Source organism: Monodelphis domestica, chromosome 6 (genome assembly GCF_027887165.1).
Source record: "Monodelphis domestica isolate mMonDom1 chromosome 6, mMonDom1.pri, whole genome shotgun sequence".
In the NCBI taxonomy this organism is placed as follows: Eukaryota; Metazoa; Chordata; class Mammalia; order Didelphimorphia; family Didelphidae; genus Monodelphis; species Monodelphis domestica.
Window position 1 is genome coordinate 82,728,177 of NC_077232.1, and position 12,064 is coordinate 82,740,240.

Sequence of the window (12,064 nt, forward strand, 5' to 3'; positions counted from 1 at the left end):
GTCAGAAGGGCCTGAGTTCAAATCCAATCTCAGACACTTACTAGCTATGTGACTCTGGGGACAAATCCCTTAACCTCTATCTACCTCATTTTCCTCAACTGTAAAAAGGGAATAATAATTCTATCCAGGGTTATTGGAAGAACGAATGAGATAATGCTTATAAAAAGTACCTGGCACATAGTAGGTGTCATGAAAATGTTTATTCTCTTTCCTTTTCTTCCCATCTTCCCCCAGGACGTTTTTTTCCTGGCTCACAATGATTTTATTCCCCTCTGAAATCCTACAACATGTATTTGCCAGCATCACTCACCAGGTAATGAATCACATGTGACATTTCTTCTACTGTTTTGAGCAAATACACACACACTTAACCATTTTCATGTATATAATAAGCCTTGATCCCTTGATTAGGTAGTGGTGATATACTTTGTTTTTTTTGGATTAAACATAATGATTTCTTCATCAAAATGATCTAAAATGTCAGCATTGGAAGGGACTTTAGAACATTAAAAAAAACAGAATTAAAATGATCTTAGAATCTAGAACATAGGCCTTAATCAATCAAGCAACCAACAAGTTTTTATCAGTCATCTCTTATATGTCCGATATTGTGCCGGGCACTTGGGATATACAGACAGAAGTGAATGCAACCTATGCCTTCAAGGAAGAAAACACACACACACACACACACATATATACATACACACACATATATATATATATATTTACACAGGTACATATAAATTATATGCAAAGTAAATTTCATGGCAAAGGCATCATCGTCAGAACATAAAATATCAGAAATGGAAGGGTCTTTGAAGACCCCTCCATTTATTTATTTAGCCTATTCTTCCTAGATTATTTTATTTATTTATTTAAAAAAAAACAATTTGGGGCAGCTAGGTGGCTCAGTGGATTGAGAGCCAAGCCTAGAGGTCCTGGGTTCAAATTTGACTTCATACACTTCCTAGCTGTGTGACCCTGGGCAAGTCACTTAATCCCCACTGCCTAGATTTTACCACTCTTCTGACTTGGAAGCAACACACAGTATTGATTCTAAGATGGAAGGCAAGGGTTAAAAACACACACACACACAAAACTCTTAATCTGATTCCAAGATGAAAGGTGAGGGTTTAAAAAAAAAACACAAACAATTCTTAACCTTTTGTTTTAGAATCAATACTGGATATTGATTCCAAGGCAGAAGAGTGCTAAGGGATAGGCAATGGGGATTAAGTGACTTGTCCAGGGTCCCACATCTAGGGAGTGTCTGAGGCCAAACTTGAATCCAGGACTTGCCATCTGTAGACCTGGCTCTCAATTCTCTGAGTCACCTCACTGCACCTCTCTACATCACTTCATAGAGAAGACTGAAGCATAGGTTGGTTAAGGGCATTTTACCAAGGGCAAAGTAAGTTAATGCTGGAGACAATGCTCAAACTCAAAGTTTCTTACTTTTGGTAGTTTTTTTCCTTCTACCCCACTGCACTACTTTTTCTTAAATTGAGAATATGATAGCAAGATTACTCAATTTTATGCCAATTGTATGATTTCTATTTTCAGTATTTATGTAATACCACAAGTATAGAAGATATAGAATTCTGGCTGATTAAATATCAAACAAATCAAAATTCATCAACAGTTGACAAGTAAATTACCAGGTTCTTATGAAACCTTCATTTAGAAATAGATGGTAGATGTTCCTTACAGTAAAAGCGTGTATTCAATGATGCTCTTCGAAGATGCTTCTATCTTGCAAATACATTGTCTCCTGGTTTTACTTTAATAAATCAGGCTTGTCCCGAGGCCAGCTTTCTCTGAACTGGAAAATATGAAATTATCATACAATGTTGTTGGGAGAGGATGGCTGATTGTCTTCTTACAATATGGGGAACCCACTGAGCCATTCCAAATGGCTTTAAAATTTTAAAATATAAGGAATACTGTCTGTTTAGAATCACAAAATGTCAGAGCTGGAAGGAAAATTTAGAATATAAAATTTTAGAACCAGAAGGGACTTTGAGAGATCTTCTAATCTAAACCTATCATTATACAGATAATTTGAAATCCAGAAAAGATAAATAACTTGATCAAGATGACAGAAAAAGTTAATGAAAGAGCAAGGTTCAAAACCCAGTTGTTTTTGCACTCTGCTAGAATTCAAATTGGAGGATTAATAATAATAATTTCTAATATGATATAATATTTGATCACAATTATATATCAATATAAATATCTTATTTATATTTATATGATATAATAATATATCATATAACAAATTATAAATATAATAATACCAATATTAATAATGCTAACTAGGATTTATCTTAAGATTTCAGGTTTGTAAAATGGTTTTAATATTTTCTCATTTTATCTTCATGATAACCCTTGGAGAGAGGTGCTATTATTACTCTCACTTTAAAGATTAAGAAATTGAGGTAGAGGTTGACTCAGTGGATTCATTGTTTGAGTCCAGATTTGAACTCCTGATTTCAAGTTCAGCCTCATTGTCTCCTTGTCTATTGATATCTGTATCTGTCTACATCTTTATCTATATATCTTGTAGAAAGCTAGCTATTTATATCTTGTTTCTCCCATTGGAATGTAAGCACCTTAAAGCCAAGGAGTTTTTGCTTTTTTTTTTAACCCCAAAATTTAGCTGGGCACAGTGAATGCTTAATAAGAGTTTGTTAATTGTGTGCTATTATTTTTCATAGACCCTATCTAGTCTAGTGGATACTAAATGATTACAAGTGTTCATTCGGGAAGCCACTTGTTTTTGCTTGGCCTGTGAGAAAAGTACGGATATCTTTATATTTTAAAATATAATAAGATTTTATTTGAACACATAAAAATAATTTTAGCTTCATTTTACAGATGAGACAAATCAAATGAGAAAAATGGAACCTAGAGATGGGTAACAAATTTCTCATGGTCATGTCAGAGAGCTGGGATTTCTATTGTATCAGGTACCCTTAGGGCTTTAGAAAAGTGATACTCCAATAGACATTTTAGGGATTAAACAGGTTATACACAAACATGAAGAAAAATGTGGCCTTACAAATGTGGCGGAGGCCATTTAATTATGTTCTCTAAGAAATAAGAGGAGGGAAAGAGAATCCTAAAGGGAGATATGTAAAATTTTTGGTTGTCTAGATAGTTGAAAGAATTCCAACATTAACAATGTGTGACTTTGAGCAAACATGAAACATAAAGTACAACAGAAGGGCTATGTCACAAGAGGTGAATGACACACTAACTTTTCTGCATAACTGGGAAGCTATGGTCTAGAGAAGATGTGGTATTATATGAATTACTAGCAAAACACTCCAGCAGCAGCTTCTTCTCTGTAGCAGGCCTGATCCCATATTTCTTAACAGAAGGCATCACATATTTATTACCAAGAGATGTGAACACTACTGATCCTTCCAAATATAGATCAGTTGCATGTTTATGTACTTTATACAATAGCAGACACAGCCTGAATTACCTAAAAAATTATAAACAATTGACAAGAAAAGAATAAATAAAATAAAAAATAAAACAACTGACAAGAAAAGAATAAATCAGAAGACTTTTCCATCCTCCCCAATGGGAAAAAAATGCATGTTGAAAAATTCTTGGGATGTAGAGAGCAATTTATTGATTGTTAAGCAAACCACCTAAAAGTGCTGTTACATTTATACATACTGCCTTTATTGATTATTGCTAAGCCCTTGATTTTGTTTCGCACCCATGGCTTAGTTATAAGCTTTGGATATATAAAATAGATCTGGACATAAATTCAGGATGGTAGAGTATTTTATGGAAAACTATTCTCTATTTAAAATATGTCACAAACATAATAATTAATGTATACTATGATATCTTCTGAGTTATAGTTTAAATTTGTTATTGCTCTATCTCAGCATAATCACTTGAATAGAATTGAGAAGGGCTTTCAAATCCAAGAGTGAATGACATTAAAACAGTTTTTCACATTTCAAAAATTATTTCACTTTTTAAAATATCAAGTATTCATTTCCACTCATATCTCTTTTTACCCATTGAAAAGAAAGAAAGAAAAAAAGAATAATTGCAAAACTCCTATATTAAACAAACACAGTCAAGCTAAACACACTCATATTGGTCTAGTTTGATTGTCCATTAGCTCTGTTATGAGATGGGTTTCATTCTTTATCAGTTCTCTAGAATAATGGTGCTTAGTTAGCATATATATGTATATAATTATTATTATATAGAAATAATCCAAATTATTTGATGCAAATGAAAGACATTATTTGACTCCTCTGAAAAATATATTAACTAGCTACCTCATCTTCTGGAAATGTTATCCAATGATCTCAAAGTATAATTGGTACTTGCTGAATGTAAAATTCCCAATATACAAAAAATAGAATCTGAAAGCTTTGAGTTTGAATCCAGATGTCAAACAGAACAGACAAGATCCAGAAAGGATTCAACTCTGTCTTTTCTGGAAAGGAGGATATAGAAGAAAAAATCTAGGATTTTTTGGGCTAACTCTACACATCATAGCAATACTAAATATTATGCTTCCAGTTATGCTGTGGCTTCTCTATATTTGAGATAAGGATACATGAGATAAAAGAAGAAAAGTTAAAAGTGTATATTACTGGAAAGGAAGCTGGGAAAATAGAGAAAAAGTATGTGTGTGTGTGTGTGCATTTACCTTAGTCCTTAAAGTGGTAAGAACAATAACTTCAGTCCAAGTCCAATCTTCTAAGATGCCTACCAAGATCCAGCAGTCCACCCTCCTCCCTATCTTTTTTTCCCCCCTCTGGAGAACTGATTAGCAATACTATTTTACAACAGTTAGCATTTTTAAAAAATTAGCCAAGGGGCAATAAATATGATGGCCCTTCTTCTGTTGTTTTATGGAGTTATAATAGATTTTTAAAAACACAGAATATAATCACAATAGCTCAGAGCCCCCAGTTAGGAAAATTCCTAACATTCAGATGGAAATTTGATTCTGCTCTAATTTAAAATGTTGTGCATCTCCATCTGGCACAGAAAGGCTGGCACAGAATTCCAGAGTGTTGTCTGTCCCATTCCACACTTACCTGTCTCCATTGCTCTCTATACAGTATCTCAAGAAAAAGAAAAAAAAAAACAACCCTCTTCCTTACAGCTGAAGGGCACTTTAGCACTCATGATAATTCAAATTTATAAAGCACTTTAAATTTAATGAAAGAAGCTGCTATTTATACAGCTCTTAAAGATTATAAGGTACTTTACACCCATTATTACATATGATACTCATAAATACCCTATGAATCAGATAATGTTATTTCTATTTTATAAAAATGGAGAAAAGTGAGACTTTGGTTTTCCCAATGTCATGCAGTTAGTAAATGACTGAGTTAGGGTTTGAACCTCTTAACTAGACCCAGATCCAGAATTATTGTCATCATATCACAATATTCAGATTGTAATATTTTGAGGGTTTTCAATGACTGGGAAGAAGGGCAGAAGCGAAAACTTTTATTTAATGGAAAAGAAATGGGAAAGAGAAAAAGGAGTGTGAGTGGCTATTAATGTTGCTTAATGAAAAATTTCTATTAACACCACTCCCAGTAGGGGCTTATGAGATTCTTCTTCTTGCTCTCTAGGAGGCTAATCAGTTTTTGCAAATATCCCTCCAGGTCTCTTCTGTAGTGACCTGCAACAGGCTCAGGCCCACCACAGGAGAAATGGAGAGATAGCATTTTAAGGATTCTGGACATTGAAGGCCAGGGTTAAGCTGAGGCCCCCCATTGGACATTGTTCTTAATATAAGAGGATAGTTGTGTTGACCTGCATCAATAAAGGAAAGCAAGGCCTGATGAAAACTTATATGAAATGAGAGACAAGATGCCTTAGGTAAAAGAACATATACTTTATGAGTTCTCTGGGTATTAAAATATAAATATCTTGCTAATATAATAGTGCTTTATGTTAACAAAGCATTTCCATGCACATAAACTCATTCTATTCTGGGAAGTGAGATGGAACTCCAGAATGAGGGAATTCCTTCTACCAGTGTAGATATGTACCTTTTTAGCAATTTCTTGCCTCAGAGATTTAGAAAGGGCACTTAAGTGTCTTGCTCAAGGTCACACAGCTAGTATATGTCAGAAGTAAGACTTAAATCTAGACATTTCCTGCTCCATGGCCAGTTCTCTACTAAACTAAGATTCTTCTCTGAGTTAGAATAAGCATCAACATTCCTATTTTATAGTTTATAACCCCAATTTTCATGTCTCCTATCTGAGCTCTATTTTCTTGACTTGTAACATAGGTATAATAGCTTGCAACTACTCATCTTCTCTGGTTATTAGGAGGAAGATGCTTTGTAAACTTGATGTGATATAGAAATGTGATCTGTTATTAAGGGAAATCATGCAATCATGAATAGACTTGGAGGGGAAAAGAAATTACTAATGGGCAGCCTGAGCTAGGAGTGAGAAGTGAATTAAACAAAACAGGCTGTTGCCCATATTAAATAATTATTAGTCATTGATATATAAGTATAAAATTTTTTTGATCAATAGTTAAGTATTTATTAAGCATTTACCATGTGATAGACATTGTGCTAACCACTGAGGATAAAGATAAGAAATAAAAACAGTCCTTTCTCTCAAGAAGCTTCCATTCCATTCATACAACATATTAAAAATTAGTGCATAAGAGAGAAAAATAAATATAGAGTAGATAAACTATAATCTAAGAAGGGAAAGCTTTAGCAATTGATGGGACTGGAAAAGGCCTCCTACAGAATGGAACATTTGAACCAAATCTTGAAGAAGATCAGGGAATCAAAAAGATGGAGTTTATAAGGGAGAGTATTTCAGACCCTGTAGAGAACCAGAGAAAAGATATGGAGATAGGAGTGTCATGTGTAGGGAGCAATAAATAGACCAGTGTGGCTGAACAATAGGGGGACTGTAGTTAGGAAGACTCATCTTCCTGAGTTCAAATATGACTTCAGACACTCACTAGCTGTGTGATCCTAGGTAAGTGACTTAAGCCTGTTTGCTTCATTTCCTCATCTGTAAAATGAGCTGGAAAAGGAAAGGGAAAACCACTCCAGTATCTTTGCCAAGAAAACCCCAAACGGGGTTACACTTCTGAAACGACTGAACAACAAAGATGAATCATAGAATAGAGGGGGCAGGAGAATATAAAAAGGCTGGGAGAGAAGGAAGATTCTGAAGGACTTTAAATGGCAGTCAAAAGTTTATATTTGATTTTAGTGCAGAAGTTCTTTGTCTGGTGTTGTGAACTTGGTTTTAAGAAATATTTTGAAAACTTTACTGCAGTATAATTTTTTAAAGCTATGTATTTTGTTTTATGAATTTATAAATATTTGGAGAAGTCCTTAGGCTTCATCAAACTGCCAAAGGCATCCAGGACAGACAAAAATGGTTAAAATCCTTTTCTGATAGGTAATATGGAGACATTGGAGTTTACTGAGTAGTGGTGCACCATGGTAAGACCTGTGATTTAAGAAAATTACTTTAGCAACTATATGGAGGATGGATTCAAGTAAGGAAAGAAAGACTTGAGGCAGGGAGCCTTGTAAAGTGCCTAGTTTGATAGTAAAGTAAAGAGGTAAAGACTGTATAGATAGATATGGAAATCCTCTTCATAAAAATAATAATTAAACCAATAGGAAGTTATGAGGTCATCAAGTGAAAGAGTATAGAGAGAAAAAGAAGGCTCAAGCCAGAGCCTGGGTAAAACCCATAATGGACGATACAAATGATGATTTCCCTAAAGGAGATTGAGAAGAAGTCATGCAGCTAAGAGGAGAATAAAGAGAGAGCAGAATCACAAAAACTTGATACTTTCTTGGAGAAGACACAAGAGGAAAAATTGGTTAAGAGTGCCAAATGCTAGATAGGGAGTCGGGAAGTATAGAGATTGGATTAAGGAAAGGCTATTAGATTCGACAGTTAAGAGAGTACGGATAACTTCAGTTTCAATTGAACGATGAGCCAGCTTGGTTATCAACTGTACAAGTATGGGCTAAAGAAGGCATGAATCAGAAACAACAGCTGCTATGAGATGCTGAGGATATAAAGACAAAAATGAAATAGTAATTGCCCTTAAGGAGCTTCTGTTTTTTCAAGAGAAATTTTGCAAACACATATAAGTGTAAGGAAGGGGGTTTCTCCTCTCCATTTTAGTTGACATAGTCATAGAAGCACAGAATGTAATCACAAGGTGTTAATGAGGTATTAAATTGACTGCCCTGATCCTTTTATGATGTATGAACACCACTCTAATTAAATCAAATGGGGAACAACACATTTGACTGAGGAACAAATTAGTTATACTTCTTAGGGCTTTAAAAAGCTAAACTCTAGATGAATTTCAGAAGTTAAAAGAGTGGGAGAGATTGAAAGCAGGAGACAGAATATGAAGGAGACTTTTGTGGGGGTGATGATATACATTTATCTAGTCCCTGGATAATAGTTCATGTCATTTTGATAGAGACCTACAGACCAGCAGGAGACACTATATCAAGTAGGGAGCAGAAGTACATTCTCCATACAAACAAAGATACAGAGATGGTAACTCAAAGAAGGAAACAACTTTAAGAAGCATGATCCTAAAGAGTTAGACTATGAAGAACAGACCTTGGGAACTCACTTGAACAACTTGCCCAGCAAAGATGCTTTACCTAAAAGGAGATTGTTACAAAGAAAGAATTTTCAGATACTAGAGTACCAGGAGTTGTGAGTTACCTTTGCCAATCAGGTATCCTACACATGTGCCTCATTACTTTTCTAATGTAAATTTAAGCCCACTCTTCACATAAGTGTGCATATTTGTGAGAAATTACACCCCAGATTTATGAGGGGAATGTATTGTAGTTATTGCTTTTGCTATGACATCTAAGTAAATGCCTTTGCTAAATGCCAATTAAGCCTATTGGATGATTGTTATTGGGCAGCACACTAGTTGGGGCTCATAAGATATAGTGTTAGGAGAATAGACTCTTTGGGTTACAACTAGAATTCAAGGATGAAGCTACCTTTTGGCGATTGAACCCTGGATGCAAATACAAATAAGGAAATTGTTCCAAAGTGTGTGTTATAGAAATAAATACAAAATATATGCAAAGCAATTTTGATTGATGAGAAAGTCTGATGGAAAAGTTTGCATCTGGACTAAATTTTGAAAGATAGTAGTGATATTAAGGCATGGTGATTAAGGACTGTATTTTAGCCAGTGGGGACACCCCATGAGAAGGCATAAATAAATAGAACATCCTATGGATAGAAAAAGGCAGCTAGGTGGTACAGTAGATAGAACAGTGGGTCTGGAAGATTCAACTTCCCGAGTTCAAATCTGACCTCAGACACTTACTAGCTGTGTGACCTTGGGCAAATCAGTTAACTCGATTTGCCTCAGTTTCTCATCTGTAAAATGAACTAGAGAAGGAAATGGTAACCTGCTCCAGTGACTTTACCACCCAAACAGGGTGACAAAGAGTCAAATATGACTGAAATGATCAAACAGCAACAATGAATAGAAAATAAAGTAGAATAGTTTAAATGGACTGTGGCATGTGTGATTTCTAAAATATGTACTAAATAAGCCTGAAAATGTAAATCGGTGTCAGATTGTGAAGGGCTTTAATTCTAAACTGAAGAGTTTCTATTTTAACCTAGTAGCAATAGGGAGTTACTACACTTAGTGAGCTGAGGAGTGAAATGTTCAGACCCATGCTCTAGAAATCAGTAGATTGATCATTATTAAATATCTTTGGATGCAAATACACTGGATGGAATAATCTTGACTTGCAATCTCTTTAGATAGATTGGCAGGAAGAGAGACTGTTTAGGGATATCAGTACATAGTCTAAGGGAGAGATATCAGGGACCTGTGAGTAGAGAGAAAGGGGGAAAATGTAATAGATGTCATGAAGACAGAAATGACAGAATTTGGTGGGTGACTGTGTGAGATGAGGACTGGTGGGGAGTTGAGGGTGACTCGAGTTGTAAACTGGAAGGATGGTGCCCTTGACATAAGGAAGTCATGAAGAACAGTGAGTGTGTGTGTGTATGTGTTGGGGGAATGTCATGAAAATAAGTTCTTTTTGGCATGTTGAGTTGAGATGCCTATAAGACACCTAGTTGTAAGTATTCAGTACAACAATGAAAGTTGTATTTGCAGAGTTGTCACATGGGAGATTAGATTTGCTTGACTTTGCCTCAAAGGGAAGAAACAGGAACAATGGGGAGAAGTAGTAAAAAAAAATAGATTTAGGCTTTAGTTCAGTAAAATGTTCCTGTTACTCAGAACTGTCTAAAAATGGAATGACTTGCCTTCTTTGGAATTAGCTGGTTTCCCAGAACTATGTACTTAAGTGAAGACTGGATAACCATTTAGGGATGCTCTAGGGGGAATTCTTTGTACAGGTGGACTAGATGACCTCTAAGATCGCTTCCTCATGAACTCAATTTCTCTTGTGGTGATGGACATTTTGTGATATAGTGGACAAAGTCCTAGACTTGTAGTTAGGAAGGCCTGAGTTGAAATCTTGTCCCAGTCACTTGCTAGGTGTGTGACCCTATGTAAGGTTTTAAGGTTAGCTAATTCTTCTATTCTTAATGCCCTCATGGTCAATAATGGAGGGGTGGTGAAGGCCAGACCATCTATTGATTGACTACCTCTAAGTGACCCTGAGCTAGTCACTTAACCCTGTTTGCCTCAGTTCTTTATCTGTAAAATGAGCTGGAAAAGGAAATGGCAAACCACTTGAGTATTTTTGCCAAGAAAACCTCAAAATAGAATTATTGAGAGTTGGATTGAAACAAATGAACAACAGAAGATTCCTCTTCTGGACTTATGAGAAAGAACACAATCCACATCCAGAGAAAGAACTGTGGAAGAAAAAACAGAAGAAAAACAACTGCTTGATCACATGGGTCGATGGGGATATGATTGGGGATGTAGACTCTAAACGATCACCCTAGTGCAAATATTAATAATATGGAAATAGGTCTTGATCAGTGACACATGTAAAACCCAATGGAATTGCATGTTGGCTACAGAAGGGAGGTGGAGGGAGGAGAGGGAAAGAACATGAATCATGTAACCATGGAAAAATATTCTAAATTAATGAAATAAAAATTTCCAAATTAAAAAAAAAAGATTCCTCTTCCACGTGGTCACTGTGAATCTCTCCTTCAACAACAATTAAATATTAAGGGCAGAGCCTCAGGAGACCTGGGCTCTCCATTGATATATGCATTCCACAATCAGCCCGAGTTTCCATTCATTGCGCCACTGTGGTAATGAACAGCTTCTTCTCATGCATCTCATTCATGATCCCCTCATTCCACTTTACAGACTTGTTGGGGGATCAAGTGAGACAACATGCCTAAAGTACTTTGGAAACCCTGAAGTTCTATATAAATGCTTGTCATTTTTCTAGCATGAGGAAGAAGGTGATTCTCCACATGGGATCACTGACCATGGAAACCATTCTCAATGTCACTCACCTGCTACCTTCCAGAGTTGTTGCAGGATTGCTTGGTGAGAGCATCTTAGACCCAGAGGCAGCCTCCTTAGTTGCCAAAGCCAAGGATGGGCTCTGGCTTCCTTCAGTGCACCCCACTCTCCTCTCTAAAGGGCATGAGATAAAAAAGATTCAGTGGTTTGGACAAGATGGATGCATCTCAGAGCGAAGCAGAATTCTGGAAAATCTTGAAACCCAAACGTGCCTCAATATCTTCCTCTTTTCTTTTCCCAAGTCTCTCTACACAGAGTTTCTCTCCAGGTTCTTGCTGATGTCTGAGTTCTGTTGCCATGGGATATATATATAAGGGCCCCCTGAGTTGTTGTTGTGGCAACGAGATCAGTAACCATTATTATCTCTGGAGGAACTGAAGCAAGTGGAGAGGCTGACTGTATACTCCCATTCCACCCCCTCCCCCATCCACTGCCCCCCATCTCCTTGGCTTCTCCCTAGGAAGTGCCAGTGCATCCTCAAGGTTGGGAAGAGGTATGTGTGTGGTGCTTAAGAATCTCATCAGAAGGGTTTTTA

The 12,064-nt window shown here is 36.1% G+C and overlaps 1 long non-coding RNA gene across 1 annotated transcript; it reads right to left on the minus strand.

The window, feature by feature from the left end:
* Positions 1 to 1,650: 1,650 nt before the first annotated feature.
* On the minus strand, positions 1,651 to 11,798 carry LOC103096211 (uncharacterized). The gene is made up of 2 exons (XR_469247.3): positions 11,520 to 11,798; positions 1,651 to 1,822 (listed from the first exon to the last, which is right to left on the minus strand). It is a non-coding gene; the product is annotated as an uncharacterized LOC103096211 (long non-coding RNA).
* Positions 11,799 to 12,064: the final 266 nt, after the last annotated feature.